Source organism: Tachyglossus aculeatus, assembly GCF_015852505.1.
Source record: "Tachyglossus aculeatus isolate mTacAcu1 chromosome 12 unlocalized genomic scaffold, mTacAcu1.pri SUPER_6_unloc_2, whole genome shotgun sequence".
In the NCBI taxonomy this organism is placed as follows: domain Eukaryota; kingdom Metazoa; phylum Chordata; class Mammalia; order Monotremata; family Tachyglossidae; genus Tachyglossus; species Tachyglossus aculeatus.
This window is the reverse complement of record NW_024044829.1, coordinates 16,710,119-16,716,854: the sequence shown is the minus strand read 5'-3', so window position 1 is coordinate 16,716,854 and position 6,736 is coordinate 16,710,119. Positions and strand designations below refer to the sequence as shown.

Genomic DNA, 6,736 nt, shown 5'->3' with positions numbered 1-6,736 from the left:
GTCCCACATGAAGTTCACAGTCTTAATCCCCATTTTACAGATGAGGCACCTGAGGCCCAGAGAAGTGAAGTGACTTGCCCAAGGTCATACAGCAGATAGGTGGTGGCACTGGGATTCGAATCCATGACCTTCTGACTCCCTGGCCTGTGCTCTATCCACTATGCCATTCTGTTTCTCTATTTATTGAGCGGCTACTGTATGCAGAGCACTGTACTAAACACTTCAGAAAAAACAATACAACAGGAATTGGTAGACATTTTCCCTGCCAACAAGCAGTTTACAGACTAGAGGACAAATTTTATAGTCCAGGAAGGGAACGTCCCAACATCATCTAGCCTTCATGCTGAGCTGCAGAGGGGCTTAATGGCCGAGGGCTTTTCTCAAAAGCCACTTCCCTAGAGGAAAAAAATAACAGCTTCTATCCCTGGAGGATTTAATTGGTGCTATACCATCTGCTGCTTCTTGATTACATGGATCTGCTCTGGACAGTTCCAGCCCACCTGGACCACCTTAATCACCAAAAATTCATTCAGATTATGTGATTGCTTCATTGCACTTGTTACCGGCATCTCAAGGTTGTAACACAGTTCTTACTTGCTTAGAGCTAACATTCTACTCTTCTTGTATACTTTTCCAAGTTCTTGGTATGGCACTTTGAACTTCCTAGGTGCTAAATAAATGCCATTGATTTATTATAACAATTTTGCAACCCTTCTCTCACCCCACCTTCGAAGGATGCAATGTCTGCCCTGTAGGATCGCTTATAATTTAAAGAAAATTGGGTTCAAATGGTAGGTAGGTGAAGTTTTATTCAGTTAGGCAACTATTCTGACATTAATCTTTCTGAAGGTTCTAATGAATTAACCAGAGGAAAAGAAATTGAACATAATAAAATGTGAGAAGAGAGAGCAGGGGTCTCATCTATCTACTCTGTTGTCTTATATTTTCCCAAAAAGTTACTACAGTATTCAGTACATAGTAAATGCTCAAGACACATAATTGATAGATTGATTGATTGACTGATCAAAAGACCACTGTGAGGGGTATCACGATTAGAGGAAAACCCAAGGGAAAGAGTAAGATGGAAGAATTGAGGAGGGCAAATGAATATCCACAGAGGGGAAGGATAAAAACACCTGCACTGAACACCTCCCCAGGTCCCTCAGGACCATACAGAAAAAGTGGTCTAAGAGAAAGATGATAATGCACAAAGTGAAACTCTGACAGGTAAACTTAAGAGAATTCAAGATCTGCCTCACTGACTAATGCACCTGAGGTGTATTGCAAAATCAAGAATAAACTCAAGGTACGTTGTGAGAAAATAAAGCATACCTAACTAATGGTGCTAAACACCTACTCTGCTTCATTTTTCTACTGCACAACACAGGAATAGCAATATCTATCACATACCTACCTCTTATTTTTCTTATTACACTTAATCCCAAGATAATAAGAACACGTAAATGATTCTCTGTGGTTTCCAGGATAAGAAAAATCTATCAACATATCTAGGGATTCAGTCCCCTAATGCCTCCCGGTAGAGTATGAATACATCTCTTTAATTCTCAAGGACACTCTCAGAATCCATAATAGCAATACTTTCATGATTGGGTAACATTCTGCTTTCCATTTGGTCATCTCAGACTTCTTCTTTCATGGTAATCATAGGAATAGGTAAGGTGTCTATGAATAGGATTAGTGCTATGCAAGATTCAACAGCTTGTGGTTTATTTACTCCCAGGTATGATTAGTGTTTGATCTGAATGGAGTTTGGGTCCTTTCTTTCTTCCCGAAGAGTATAAAATTTATTCAATTCCTTTCTGTCTAATTCTGACCAATGTCTCTGAAAATGATTGGAAGCTCACCACTTATGCAGAGAGGGGAGACTTTTGCAAACATCTTGAGGAGATTACATGTTCAAGATTTTTATCGGGATATCTGTAATAGTTTTAACTTTAGTTGTAGAGGGTAAAGAAGTTATTTCCTTTGTGAATCAATTTGATGTGTACCTGCAGGTTCTTAGGAGCTCTGTTCTCACACAAACATGTGAGAGTTACTTTACCAGTGTTGTTCACATTCTACTTATGAGTTATAGGTTTCAGTAACGGTGCACCAGTGCTTCTCGTACTGCTTCTTGCTCATTCAGTGCTATAACCAGTGGATTCACCAACAATTATTTGGAAGTCTGAAGACTGAGATTCATCTGTTTTTCTTGATGGGAGGCTCCATCAGATACTCGATCATCAATTTATCAAAGATGGAGGAAATCAGGTAAACAGAGGTAAGAGTAGGTGAGAATAGGATGGAAAATGCAAGGAAAAAATGAATTTATATTTCAAAGCAAAGTTTTTAAAAATGTATTTCATTTCAAATATTTTCCTGAATTCCAAACAGGACATTGTTTTCAGCATTTCAGAGATCTTGACAGGACATTTTATTTTCACTCGCCTCAGTTGAGCTACTTTGCAAAACATTCCTCTAAACTTTCCTAGACTAAAAGAAAATCACTGTAATTCTGGCACAGTTAGTTGGTTAAGAATAAAGAAGCCAGAGTGTAAGAATGGTAAGGGTTTTGGATTGCCAAAGGATTTGAGTCTTCAAAATGTTTCAGACAATCGAGTGGGACTGTTTGGGTCTCTCTGTTGTGTTTTGGTTTTTTAATCATTCTGGTGATTCCATGTGGATAAGACTTGTTCCATCTTCAATTCTATTTTAGGAGATAAAAATTATAATAATGGTGGTATTTGTTCAGCACTTACTATGTGCCAAGCTCTGTTCTAAATGCTGGGGTAGATACAAGGTAATCAGGTTGTCCCATGTGGGGCTCACATTCTTCATCCACATTATACAGATGAGGAAATTTAGGAACAGAGAAGTTAAGTGACTGACAAGTAGTGGAGCTGGGATTAGAATCCACGACTTCTGACTCCCAAGCCCATGCTCTTTCCAGTAAGCCACGCTGCTTCTCGTGGTCTCAGATAAACCTTTTGGATTAAATGGCAGACAACAATAGCTCTCACATTCTTTCTGTTAGGACTAACCAAAGACAGGGAGCTGCAGGTCATTTTTGTGCCATTTCTGAATACCTATATTGCTACTGTCATGGAGAACCTGGTCATTGTACTATTAATCATTTTGATCTCTCCCCTTTTTTAAATAGTCTTTGCCATGCTACCACTACATAAGGACAGAAACTCCATTCTCCACTCACAACAGATGAAAGGGAAGACTCTAACGGCGGCTGGAAATGGCACTTTGGTAACATAATTCATTCTCTTTGGATTCACCGATGACCAAAACTTACAAGCCATTCTTTTTGGACTCTTTCTAGTGATCTACATGATCACCTTGATGGGCAACCTTGGAATAATCATGTTAATTCAGGCCAGCCCCCCGTTGCACACCCCTATGTACTATTTCCTCAGCCACTTGTCCCTCTCGGACATATGTTATTCATTGTCTGTCACTCCAAAGATGCTGGAGAACCTCCTGAAGGGGAAGAGAACCATTTCTTTTGGGGGTTGTGCTGTTCAGTTTCCTGTGGCTGCAACCTTTGGGACCAACGAGTGCTTCTTACTAGCAGTGATGGCTTTTGATCATTACTCTGCCATCTGCAGGCCTCTGCTCTACCCACTCATCATGTCCAACAAGGTGCGTTTCCAGCTCGTTATGGTTTCCTATGTAGGAAGCTGTGTAAACGTCATGATTTTTGAAAGTTCGGTGTTTAGTTTGTCCTTCTGTGGGCCGAATGAAATCAATCATTTCTACTGTGATCTGCCTCCTTTGCTAAAGCTTGCCTGTTCTAACCCCAGAATGGCTCAAATCTTGAATTCTATCACTTCAGTTCTCATCATTTTGGTCACAATTCTCATCATAGCCATCTCCTATCTGTGTATTCTCTCTGCAATTCTGAGAATCCCCTTCACTGAAGGGAGATACAAGGCTTTCTCTACCTGCGCCTCTCATCTGACTGCCATCATGCTGTTCTATGGTACTCTGACATTTATTTATATGCAGCCGAACTCCAAGTACTCAATGGATCAGAAGAAAGTGGTGTCTGTATTTTACATGGTGGTGATTCCCATGCTGAACCCTCTGATTTACAGCCTGAGGAATAAGGATGTGAAGGAAGCTCTGAGACGAATATTGACTCCTCAAAGATTTCCTGATTTATTTACGCAAGGAACAAGAAGCTTTTTTGATCCTCACAGAATTAAGGGAACTAAGTCTAGCTGTGGTACCTTAAAAGAATAAGGCTGTAAATTCTTTCCTTTGTGTGTGAGATATTCTTTCCAGGTGAAGAGAAGAGAAGACCTTTCCTCTGACCCTCTCAGAGTCTCTTAATGTTGAGTCTGATCTGGAATTATTGCTGCTGCTGCTTTCAATAACCAGCAAGCCTGCCAGGTGCGTGGGCAGAGGATGTGTCTACTAAGTCTTTGTAATGTCCTCTCGTAAGTGCTTAGTGCAGTGATCTGCACACATTAAGTGCTCAGTAAATTATGAGCCTATAATCAGGGCTTAATTTGTTCTGTACATAGTAAGCACTCAAAAATAAAATTGATTAATTGACTGAATAATTCTTTGGCTCAGCTCTGGGCACTCGAGGGAGCAAGCTCACACACAAAATGATCCAAGCCATCCTATAACCGTTAAAGGAGTTAAGCTTGGCTTTATCCAATGTCGTTATTTGGAAGCAGCATTGTCTAGTGGACCGTGCAAGGGCCTGGAGGCCAGAGAACCTGGTTTCTAATCTCGGCCATATAACCTGCTGGGCGATCTTGGACAATTTGCTTAGCTTCTCTGTGCACTCATCTGCAAAATGGAGATTCAATATTTGTTGTCCCTACTACTTAGTCTGTGAGCTCCAGATGAGACCTGATTATCTTAGTACAGTGCTTGGCACTGTAAATGCTGAACAAATGCCACAGTTTTTATAAACAGTTCTGTAAGTGCTTGCTACCATGCTTGGCACACAGTTAGCGCTGAACGAATACCACAATTATTATATGCAGGTCTTAGCCAGAATCACTGGAATAGTAAATACAGTACTTCCCCTTGTCCAGTTTCCACCAAACCCAACTGCCCTCATGACTGTAGCTGGGGTGATGGGAAAGAACAAAAACAACCTCACATCCCAGACTGAGATGCAGATTTAGCCCAGTTTATAACTGATTCATTTAGATGACTTTAGTATTTATAAGTGAACCCATGGCCAGCACTTTTTTCCCTGCAGTTTGGGTCCTGGGCTCTACATTCTGTCTTCTTCAGAAATTGCTATATCCTCCTAATGTATTGTGCCATTGGAACAGCATACAATTAATGATAGTTGTCATGTACTTTCTAGTTCCATGATTGGGTCATTGCTAGCCTAAATGTAGAGTAAGGTCCATAACAATCTAGAAGGAGAGAGACATTTAGGAGGGAAAGATTATTCTGATTCGTTTTTCAAATCAATTATCAATGCTATTCAGTTAGTGCTTCCTGTGTGCACTTCGGTGAATAAAAGAGAATAGAGTCAGTTTACATGACACCTGCCCAAAACCAGCTCCTACTGTGGGGCTTGCCCACTCTTTTAATGTGCTTATATGGTGGTGAAATGCTCAGTATACAATCTGTATAATATGCCGTTTTATTATAATTAAAATATCTAATTATACTATATTTTCGTTGTTGTAATTTCCACTCAGATAAATACATTTTACTGTAACAACAGTGAAATGTCTCATTTTTAATTAATGGGAATTTTTCATCTATTGTTGTCTCTGTTTTTTTTTCCAATGGTATAAAATGATATTTGTTATTAAATTATACTTAAATAGTGATTACTTGCCCATCACGACTTTTGCATGAGTAATAATATTTTTAAAAGTACCAAAAAATGCAAAAAACCTCATTGAAGTCCAGATTAGCAAGACCTTGTCTCCACCATGGCTATCACTTTTTCACTTTTTTTATGGTATTTGCTGTGTGCCAGGCACTGTACTACGCACTTCGGTAGGTACAATTTAGTCAGGATGGACATATTCCATGTCCCACGTGGGGCTCACAGTCTTAACCCCTCATTTTACAAATGAGGCAACAAGGCCCAGAGAATTTAAGTGTCTTGCCCAAGATCACAAAGCAGACAAAGTGCAGAGCCAGGATTAGAACTCGGGTTGTCCTGACTCCCGGGTCTGTGCTCTAGCCACTAGGCCAGGCTGCTCCCCAGCCATGCAATCCAATCAATCAATCCTTCACAATGTTGCTAAAATTCACCCTTTTCTCTCCATCTAAACTGTTACTACCGTAATCCAAACACTTCTCCTAACCCATCTTGATTACTACATCAGTCTCCTCACTGAACTCCTTGGCTCCTGTCTCTTCCCATTTCAGTCCACACTTCACTCTACTGCCCAGATCATTTATCTACAAAATGCTCAATCCATGATTTCCCTCTCCTCAAGAATCCCCAGTGGTTGACCATGCATCTCTACATCAAACAGAAGATCTTTACCATAGGCTTGAAAACACTCAATCACTATGCCCACCTCTTATCTCACCTCACTACTATCGACTACAACCCAACCTCCACACTTTGCTCCTTTAATGCCAACCTACTCAGTGTACCTCAATCTTTCCCCTTTCACTGCTGACTTCTCTCCCACATCCTGCCTCTGGCCTAGAATGCCCTCCCTCTTCATCTCCAACAGACATTTAATCTCCCCAATTTCAATCCTGATTGAAGGCACATGACTTC

The 6,736-nt window shown here is 40.4% G+C and overlaps 1 pseudogene; it reads left to right on the top strand.

Moving 5' to 3' along the window:
* The first annotated feature begins 1,527 nt into the window (after nucleotides 1-1,527).
* On the top strand, nucleotides 1,528-4,254 carry LOC119921443 (annotated as a pseudogene).
* Nucleotides 4,255-6,736: the final 2,482 nt, after the last annotated feature.